Genomic DNA, 10,924 nt, shown 5'->3' with positions numbered 1-10,924 from the left:
GGAAGGCTTTGGCAGCGTGCACGGACCACCCGGCGGCTTTAGCACGGAAGATTACAGCTGACATCGCTAACATCCAGCGGTAAGCCTATGCCTTCACACTCCTCACGTAACCCTTAGAGAGCCGGGGAAAGTAGTTAGAGGGGACGGGACAGCTGAGGACAGGGGGCGGGAACGCACCGGTATAGAGGGGCGGGACGGGACAGCCCCGTGGACACCTACCCATTACATCCTGCAATACATGCTCTGCAAACCAGACACAGATTCCTTACACAGACGGGAGGTCTGGACAGTCACTGGGACACAAAATTTAAAAGGGGTGACAACTGGAAACGTAGAAATTGCAGCATCCGGACCATAAGACGCAGGCACTTTTTCCCCCATGTTTGGGGGAGGAAAAGTGCATCTTATGGTCCGAAAAATACGGAATATATCTAATATTTTCATGCAGTTTTGTAGTTTTGATGCTGGACACGTACGTTCCACTGTTTGATTGCCACTTTCAGACAGAATTTGTATTATGCAATCGTCTTTTTCGTAATTTCCACTCTTGCGAAAGAGGAGCATTTGCAATTTTGCTGAATAGGCAATGAAAAAAAAAATCACATAGCGGCGCAATTGCTATGCAATTTTCCGGCACTCTCAAACACAGTGATTGGGAAAAATCTGTTTACATAAAGGAGGCGAGATGATACTGTATCTACTCATAACCCTTTTGGCACTTTTGGTAGAGCCTGTCCTGGTGGCAGAGCCAGGCAGTGTAGACAGGTTTCTGTAAGATGCAGTGATGTCACAGCACAGGAACTGCATGTAAATCAGGGCAGTTTCTAGGCTATATTGCTCCCAGGTCATGGGTGTAAAAATTGTGCCTCTCCCCCACCAGTAGGCTTAAAGAGAGCCTGAAGCGAGAATAAATCTCGCTTCAGACCTCATAGATAGCAGGGGCACGTGTGCCCCTGCTAAACCGCCGCTATCCCGCGGCTTAACAGGGGTCCCTTCACCCCCAAATTCCCTCGTTTCAGCGGGGGATCGCTTCCTGGTTGGGGCAGGGCTAACCGCCGCAGCCCTGCCCCACGCGTGTCTGTCAGCGCGTATCTCTGCCTCTCCCCCGCCCCTCTCAGTCTTCTTTCACTGAGAGGGGCGGGGGAGAGGCGGCGATGCGCCGCTGATAGACGCGACTGGAGGCAGGGCTGCAGCCGTTAGCCCTGCCTCCAGGAGCGACCAAGTCTGCGACCAAGTGTCGCAGTGGGGGGTTTGGGGGTAAAGGGACCCCCGTTTAGCGGCGCTATAACGGCGGTTTAGCAGGGGCACACGTGCCCCTGCTAACTATGAGCTCTGAAGCGAGATTTATTCTCGCTTCAGAGTCTCTTTAAGTACACTATTTGTGATGCTGCATTTTGCAGCCCCTGTATTGGTTAGCCAGGGATGTATTAGGTAGCCAGATATAGTTCCCCTCTATATAGTTAGCCAGGTATAGGTGCCCCCAGGATATGTACCCAGGTATAGGTGCCCCAGTATAGGTAGCCTGGTATAAGTGCCCCCCATATAGGTAGCCTGGTATAGGTGCCCTCAGTATTGGTATCCTAGTATAGGTGCTCCCAGTATAGGTAGCCTGGTATAGGTGCCCCCAGTATAGATAAGCAGGCGCACACAGCCTCGGGAAGGCCCGACTCCCCCCTCCCTCACATCGGGTCCCCCTTCAGTGCTTTTCCTCCCCCAGACATTATCTAAGTGGGCACAGGGACACAGATTTACCTCTTCCGGCTCTGTTCTGTATCTGTGAGAAGACTGGTGGCAAGTGGAGCTCCATTGCATGGAGCCCAGGAGAGGAGAGTCCATGTCAGCTGCCCTGACAAGGTGCTAATTTCTGGATGGGGGAGCACTGAAGCGGGCCTGAGGTGAGGGAGGGGGGATTCAGGCCTCCCTTCCCACGGCTGTGTGTGCCGGCTGCTTCCCCTCCTGATCTGTGCCCCAGGCGTACACCCACGTCGCCCTCCCCTTAAAACGGCCCTGATGTAAGTGAAATAAACTGTAGCTGCTACCTTGTTAAATAAAAAAACACATTTGCTCTATTTATCCTTTGCTAAAAACATTTAGATTAATATTGAGCTTTTTAGCTTATTTGTTTTGTTTATGCTGTACAGCTTTATGGTAGATGTTTATGCTGTAAATATAAAAATAATTTTACTTAAGAGGCAGTTCAGAAAGGCAGCTTTGGTCCGTCCCCGGTCAGTATTTGCCACTTGGTATCCACCGTTTTGCGTGAAATGAATGGGAGCGTGCATCACAAGTTGTGTACAGATAATCTCAGCTACGGTAATATACAGACTAGTTTCAAGTTTCACAGTAACAGATTTCTGTCATGAAAAGATCTATTAACACATCGGTTCCTTTAAAGAGAACCCGAGGTGGGTTTGAAGAATATTATCTGCATACAGAGGCTGGATCTGCCTATACAGCCCAGCTTCTGTTGCTATCCCAAACCCCCCTAAGGTCCCCCTGCACTCTGCAATCCCTCATAAATCACAGCCACGCTGCTGACAAAATGCTTGTCAGAGCTGGCTGTGTTTATCTCTATAGTGTCAGTCTGCTGCTCTCCCCGCCTCCTGCAGAACTCCAGTCCCCGCCTGCATTCCTTCCCTCCCTGCTGATTGGAGGGAAGGGACGGGGGCAGGGAAAGGAGCTATGCAAGAGGCGGGGGAGCAGCTGAGACTGACACTACAGATGTAAACACAGCCTCACAGCACGGCTGTGATTTATGAGGGATTGCAGAGTGCAGGGGGACCTTAGTGGGGTTTGGGATAGCAACAGAGGCTGGGCTGTATAGGCAGATCCAGCCTCTGTATGCAGATAACATTCTTTAAACACACCTCGGGTTCTCTTTAATGTGACATTAGCTAGAAGTCCTGCAAGTTTTGTTCCTGTTATTTGTGTTCTCTAGTTGTTTTCACTGTTTTTTTGTGTAAATAAATAGCCCGATCTGCTATAATAGATGCCACAGAAGACATTTATCAGCCTCTCCCTGGAGAATGCATCCTATACACCTGTACAGATCTGGGACATCTCAATCACTGTAATTTAGGTCTGGCTGGAGATTGAAAGCGTGAGATAGATATTTTTCATCTGAGCTTTCTTGTGGTGGAAGCTATTTCTCTGCTATGTAAACAGAATATTTTTTTTTTATTTTTTTTTTTTTGCTGTGTTTGCTGCAGCATAGAGATAGATTAAAAACTCTTCCCTGTCAGCCAGCGTTCCACCCTCTGAACAGAATACCCATCAACAACCTGCACTGATCTATCAGATTCATAGTCTGTTTTTTAAATATATCATCACAGCCAGGTGCAGCAGAATGGGGCAGCATGGTGTTGTAGTGATTATCACTCTCACCTTGCAGCGCTGGGTTACCCGGCTCACATCCCAGCCAGGGCAATATCTGCACGGAGTTTATATGTTCTCCTCGTGTCTGCATGGGTTTCGTCTGGGCACTCCAGTTTCCGCCCACATCCCAAAAACATACAAATAAGTGAACTGGCTTCCCCCTAAAATTGACCCTACATTAGGATACATACAATCCATACACAGACATGTTACTATGGTAGGGACTAGATTGTGAGCCGCTCAGAGGGACAGTTAAGTAACAGGACAATATACTCTGTACAGCACTGTGGAAGATGTTGGCTCTTCTGTATATAAATAATAATAATAATGATGCTGTCACAGTGTTAGTATTTTATTAGTGACCAGTCATGATGCTTTGGAGTGTTTTGAAGCTAGGTTCACAGTGGTCAGTTGTATGCATTATAATGAGTGTCAACTGCAATGGAGACTGGCCATAGACTTTAATACAAAGCCTGCATGCAGCGAGTTAGAATAAGGCCATCAGTTGCAACGCAGCACTGTGAACAGCCCCATAGAACTGTATGCCTTTAATTATTCTGCAAAGCAACTGAGCACTGTGAACTAAGCCTAAGTCTTGTTTTGCCAAGATACTGAGAAACTGAGAAGGTATTTCATTTTGGCATACACTTCACATTTGGAGAATTAATAGCCACAAATTAGTAGCTAACAAAATTAAACCTTAGAATGCCAGTTTATTTTTCTTCTTGAAGGTGCAAATACATTTGAGATGATTGAGAATTATGCTAATTATTGTTACAAAATCATGCCAATTATTATGAAAATCTAAAATGTTAATGGACCAACCAAATATTGCATTGAAATCATTTGATTGGCCCATTTACAAGCTGCATAGATTTGCAGTAACCTTCGAATAATTCTACGTCACCTTTGAGTTATTTGCAGTTTCAGATCAAGCAGAAAGTTGCCAGTGAGCCAAAACGTTGTACTAAGGGCCCATTTCCATTTGCAGATGGGAGCTGGAGCGGCTACGCATCGCTTCCGCTCCCAATCGCGTCACTTCCGCATCTCCAGATGCAGGAGTGTATTGGAAGAGACGGCGGGCAGATGCGGCCGTGCAAGCATGCTGCAGATTCTCAGATCGCTCTGCACCACTCCGCACAACTAGCACGCAATAGAAACTGCTCCATTGCCATACAATGGTTACAGTGCAGCCACAGTGCAATGCATCCATGTAGCCGCATCGCACCACTTACAATGGAAATGGGCCCTAAATGTGTTTGAACATCCGTGGCACAGAAATATGGTAAGACAAAAACACATATAGACATAATATTGCTCAAACTGTATTAGCTGTTGTCATATTGTTTTCCTCTGTCTCATGTTCAACCTATTATTCTTTATCCGATATATCTTTTTTATTAATGAAGAATTTTGAAAGCCAAAACCTCATATAGATGTCTGCGGCAGGTGGAAGTAGTTTTGTTCTAAAACGCCTTTTTTTTCCATATAATTTGTTTTATTAATGAAAAAAATCTCAATACATACTTATGATCCTGTAATCCATCATTGTCTTTCTCAATAACACAAAAGAAAAATAAATAAATAAAAAATAAAAGTAAAGTGACAAAAAAAAAAAAAAACAGTTCCAAAACCAAACAGATACACAATCCTTATATCCCCTCCTCCCCCCAAAGCCACACACATTATTTTCCTCATAGCAATGTATCATTATCCACAAGCTCATAAATCTCCTTAGTATTCATATATCATAACAATTCCATTCCATTCCTTCCCATAATCCCTGCCCCACGCTCCCCCGAGGACTCCTCCTCCTGCATCTCCATCATATCCCCATATTCTTTTGTACTCTGAAAATCACTCCATTTCTCCCACTTATCATTAAAACCCTCTAACTTCCTGCTGTAATGCAATCTGGTTCTCCAACCCCTTCACCATATTTACTCTTCCAACCCATTGCTTAAGGGATGGAGGATCCCGCCATCTCCATTTAGCTGGAATCAAACTCTTAGCTGCAATCAGTAGTTGAGGTACCAATGATTTCTTATACCTGCTAATAGATGCATACGTACCATTCAACAACACACAACACCCAATTCCCCTCTCCTTCACATATTCCCCTATACATTCCAACACACCTTTCCAAAACCCTGAAATAACCGGACATTTCCATACCAAGTGTATCAATGTACCCTTTGCCCCACATCCTCTACAACATCTATCACTCATTCCTTGAAACATTACAGCTAATTTATCCGGTGTTCTGTACCACCTTGATAGCAATTTGAAATTAATTTCCTTTATTCTAGAACTTACAGATGTAGCATGAGCTAATATACAAATCTTCCTCCTCTGACCATTATCTAAAGAGATCTAAAACGCCTTTACACATCTCTGGTGTATGGTGTATGGAGAAACACAGAATTGCCTAAAGATGTTAGTGGCTGTCTAAGGCCTGGGACCCACTAGCAGCACTTTTCTGAGTGCCTAATAGTTAAAAGCATTTTACTACCGCCAGTGCAATTATCTCTCAGTACCTTGCCCATTAACCACCCTGGCGTTCTGATTAAATCGCCAGGGTGGCTGCGGGAGGGTTTTTTTTAAATTAAAAAAAAACTATTTCATGCAGCCAACTGAAAGTTGGCTGCATGAAAGCCCACTAGAGGGCGCTCCGGAGGCGATCTTCCGATCGCCTCCGGCGGCAAGAGATAACACGGAAGGCCGCAATGAGCGGCCCTCCGTGTTTCGCTTCCCTCGTCGCCATGGCGACGAGCGGAGTGACGTCATCGACGTCAGCCGACGTCTTGACGTCAGCCGCCTCCGATCCAGCCCTTAGCGCTGGCCGGAACTGTTTGTTCCGGCTACGCTGGGCTCGGGCGGCTGGGGGGACCCTCTTTCGCCGCTGCACGCGGCGGATCGCCGCGCTGCAGCGGCGATCAGGCAGCACACGCGGCTGGCAAAGTGCCGGCTGCGTGTGCTGCTTTTTATTTGGTGCAAATCGGCCCAGCAGGGCCTGAGCGGCAGCCTCTGGCGGTGTTGGACGAGCTGAGCTCGTCCAGACCGCTCAGCAGGTTAATGGTACAATCCCACGGCCGATCAATCATTTTTATAAATGTGATGCTCTTTGATTATAGCTCCTACATAGCTTACATAATACTGTATACTCAATCTTGATATTGATTTAAATAAGACAGATAGGTCTTTCTTGTACCAAATATGGTATCTACAGTATCTCTGTACATAAAATAATAAAGAAATGCACAAAACAGGAGCATTTTGGAGAAAATGCATTTGACAAGACAAAAATGTAAAAGTACAGATAATAATAGTCGTAGTATTATTGGCATAGTCATTACTGGATTATTTGTTTCATTATGACAAGACATAAGCTTTTTAAAAGGATAGTTAACATATATTAGTATTATCATTAGTAGAATTATTATTACCAGATTTGTCCACCTCAGTAGCACGAGCTGTTTTAGTGGCATGACTGCAGTTTATTGCAATGCAAACCTAGAGGGTTGCTTTAAAGAGAGTCTGAAGGCGGAAATGTGAACTGTTGGAGATGTCTTATCGCGTTTGGTTCATATATGCATATGTGGTGGTCGTGCCCGGTTATACAGAACTTTTGGAGAGAGATAGGAGATTTCATTAAACTTCCTTCCCCTTTTCATCCCAGTACCGCTCTGTTGAGTTGCATGGAACCTGACAGCTTTAGACATGCAAATAAACTAGTAATCCCTGCAGCAATTGTGGCCAGGAAACTTATAGCAAAATCCTGGAAGAACCCCGAAGCTCCCAGTATGGAAGAGTGGATATGGATGATGTCAGATTTTTTGCAAGGTGGCGAGGGCAGTGTAGAAGATGCTGGCACCAACAAACAAATGGAGGAATGGAAAATTGCATGGGAAAAAATAAGTAACATATAATATGTAGTTAAGTATTTGAAGTGGAGGGGATGAGGAGAAAAGAACCAAATAACCACTATATTACCAACTGAAATTGTAAGGATAAATAGATGGATGAATGTGCAGATGCATGGATATATGTTGAAGTATAGAAGGCACTTATATGAATGTGTATGAAAGGTGAAATAAGAGTAATTGCTTTGCTTCTCAGCTTAGATATGTGACCTGTTTGTGCATGAGGCCTGTCCCCTCCATTGGCTCGGTCCGGCCCTGATGGCTCATGCATGGAGGGCATGCCCATAAAATAAGTGGGTGGTCGGAAAGGGATATTAACCACTTAATGTTAAGATGGGTAGGTGGAGTTTTTTTTTTTTTGCTGGTGTTTGTGTTTTTTTTGTTTTTTCTTACTTTCTTTTTTCTCTTTCTTACTATAATTAGTTTGACCTGAGCCACTGGTGGAATATTTGATATATTGTAGTGATGATGGAGTGAGGGAGGGGGGGAGGAGAGGAAAGAAAATCAAACTATGATGCAGACCTGAGACCCACGTATGATGGCTTCACAGCTGTCACATGGTCATATCTGGGTCACATACCGGCTGAGTTTGAAAAAAAGAAAAAGAAAAAAAAAAAAGAGAGTCTGAAGCGAGAATAAATCTCGCTTCAGACCTCATAGATAGCAGGGGCATGTGTGCCCCTGCTAAAACGCCGCTATCCCGTGGCTAAACGGGGGTTCCTGATCCCCCAAATCCCCTCCGTGCAGCGGGGGAGCGCTTCCGCATTGGGGCAGGGCTAACCGCCGCAGCCCTGCCTCCCGCGCATCTATCAGACGCGTACCTCCGCCTCTCTCCCGCCCCTCTCAGTCTTCCTTTACTGAGAGGGGCGGGGGAGGGGCGGAGGAGAGGCGGCGATGCGCGTCTGATAGACGCGCTGAGAGGCAGGGCTGCAGCCGTTAGCCCTGCCTCCAGGAAGAGCAAAATTTACAACCAAGTTGGTCGTTGATTTTGCAGAGGGGGGTTTGGGGGTGAAGGGACCCCCGTTTAGCCGCGGGATAGCGGCGTTTTAGCAGGGGCACACATGCTCGCTTCAGAGTCTCTTTAAAGGAAATGTAGATGTACAAACTAAAGGACTGAGTGGAACCAAACTTAGCTTGTAATGAGTTTGTCACTTTAAGACCACTTTTAACCCTTACAAATGTCTTCTTTCTGTGAGTGAAACTTAGCAGCAAATACTGCTAGCTGAAAGTGACAAGAAGTGTTTACACAATAACTAGCCTCATTTGCTGCTAAGTTTCACTCAGAGTATTGTAAGCTGGGTCTGGAATAGTAATAAAAAAATAAATAAAATGAACTACCTCGTAGTGGAGTGTATGGTGAGATACGATGCTCTGTTTGTATATGGGCCATAGCTGCTTTTCACGCCTTCCAAGTGGTTTTCATACCTACAGTAAATTGTATAGTAGAGTTGGGACTTCTGTATGAGAGATTAAGTAGCTGCTCATATGAGCCTTATAATGCTGTCTCAACAGTTACTGTGTTATGGCTATCCTGGGAAAACCTCCACCTGACTGATTATCAACAAAGATGCCCAGAAATACTGTATTTCTGAAGCTGTGGCATTCCCAAATCACCTCTTTTCTTTGGTGGCTGCAGGGTCACCAGCGCAACAGATGCTGTTTATTTGCCCATTTAAAGCGTTTGTATATGCCATACGGTTATCATATTTGCATTTGTGCATAAGTATTATTATTCATTTAGAAATTATACGTTCCCAAAAGTACAGTTTTTTGCTTTGTGAGCAGACTTTGCATTTAATTCATAACTGGTTTTATTTATTATGTATTGAAGGCAGAATTGCTTTGAGTGTCTCTCTGTGCCCAGGAGCTTCTGCACAGTCAGAGAATGTGTCACATTCCTCACTTGACACAATTAAGTAAACTCAAGATTACATAATTTACAACTTCAGATGCGTCCACATTTCTCTGCACTGAACCTTCCAGCCCTGTGTGTAACCCTTTGAATGCTGTTATAGTAAAAAAAAAATGCTGGTTGTATATAATATGCTGAAAATATTTTTTTAGGGCAAAGAAGAAATGCTGGGTTTCATTCTGCTTTAAATTTATTCATACCATATATAAACTGTATCAATTTTCCTAAGAGGGTAGCAGGAAGCCAAACAGGACTCTGATGGAATAGATAAGTGAATTTGGTAAGGAAAATCATTTTAAGCATGTTGATCTTGCCAATTAGAGATAGTGGGGGTTTCTCCCATGGTTTACATGTATGTTCCAACTCCTTAACTATTGGAGCAATATTAACCACTTGAGGACCCACCCTTTACCCCCCCTTAAGGACCAGCGCTGTTTTAGCTGATCTGTGCTGGGTGCAGCACAGATCAGCGTGCAGGCAGAGCGACCAGATCACGAGCGGCTGCTTCCTGATTAATCAGCCTGCAGCTGGCGACGCAATACTGCGTCGCTGGTCCTGCAGCTGCCACTTTGCCGACGCACGGTATAAGCGTGCGGTCGGCAAGTGGTAAAGATTATTATTTTGGTGACTTGTGCTCCACGGTACTTAAACTGGGTCACAACTGCAAGGGGAAATGATCAGCAGATCAATGGGGAAGGGGCGTTTTTAAGGAGAAGATAATGGACTTATTCCAGTTAGGCCCGGTTCACACTTGCGTTTTGTGTGAAACTGGGCCGTACGTCCGGGTCTGGGGGGGGTCCAGGTCCCGTACTGGGGCCGTACGGATCCCTCAGGATCCGGTCAGGTTGCGGACAAAAAAGTATCAGTTCGGCATCCGGAAAGTAACACTTCCGGATTGCCGATGCTGTACTTTTAACAGGGGCGGCAGCACAGACAGGCATGGGGGGAAGCGCACACAGTACAGGACAACAGCCCACAATACAATAATAAACATACCTGGGCTGTTGTCCTGTCAGCGCTGCCGTTCCCCCCCCCCCCCCCCTCCCATATGTCCATGCCTGGACCCCTATGGTGCGGGGAAAATGGTCAGGTTCCGGGTCAGGTGCGGCGGCCGGAGCCTGCGTTCCGGGAAAATGCTGCATGTTGGAAAAATCCTGAACGCAGCCCGTACCGCAGACCGGATCCGGATCCTGACAGATGGACGGGTGTGAATGGATACATTGAATAACAATGTATCCATTCACATCTGGGTCCGTTTGTACAGTATGCGGTGCGTTCCGGGTCCGGGGAAACCGGACCTGGAACGCAAGTGTGAACCCCCCACTACTATTTCTCTGTAAAGTTCCTCTTTAATTGTATTTGAAATTTTAATGCAAATGTATGTAGCTTGAATATGGACCAATTGAATCCCATTTATGCTTTGTTTGTTCCATTTTCAAGTTGCATATTTTTCAATTGAGATTTCTATAATTCTGCATCATTGGTTATCCATATTCAAGAGCTGTACCAAAGTGTTCTGGTGCATGATGAAGCTTCCCATAATGCAGTATTAAAATATTAGCTAATTATTAGACCTAAGCCCGTTTAAAAACGGGCTCTAGGTCTTTGTTTCCGCCACACACCAGGCCGCCCGTTCGCTCGCCGCACATCCAGCCGCCCGCTCACCCGTCGCACATCCGGCCACCCGCTCACCCGCCGCACATCCAGCCACCCG

General features: G+C 45.6%; 1 protein-coding gene and 1 long non-coding RNA gene across 10 annotated transcripts in view; one reads left to right on the top strand and one right to left on the bottom strand.

Moving 5' to 3' along the window:
* The window catches only part of LOC137541048 (uncharacterized), a 617,426-nt gene that overhangs the window by 281,497 nt on the left and 325,005 nt on the right, over positions 1 to 10,924 (top strand). Inside the window, exon 1 of one of the 9 annotated variants that reach the window (XR_011025077.1) lies at positions 13 to 79. The exons of the other annotated variants lie outside the window; for them this stretch is intronic. This is a non-coding gene — a long non-coding RNA (uncharacterized lncRNA). Of the gene's footprint in view, positions 1 to 12; positions 80 to 10,924 lie in introns of those variants that run through there. 9 annotated transcript variants of the gene reach the window in all.
* KCNH4 (potassium voltage-gated channel subfamily H member 4) overlaps positions 1 to 10,924 on the bottom strand; it is a 323,258-nt gene that overhangs the window by 184,349 nt on the left and 127,985 nt on the right. The gene's annotated exons all lie outside the window — the stretch shown is intronic.

Source organism: Hyperolius riggenbachi, chromosome 12 (genome assembly GCF_040937935.1).
Source record: "Hyperolius riggenbachi isolate aHypRig1 chromosome 12, aHypRig1.pri, whole genome shotgun sequence".
NCBI lineage: Eukaryota > Metazoa > Chordata > Amphibia > Anura > Hyperoliidae > Hyperolius > Hyperolius riggenbachi.
Note: the sequence above shows the minus strand (reverse complement) of the source record. Positions and strands in the feature narration are given on the sequence as shown.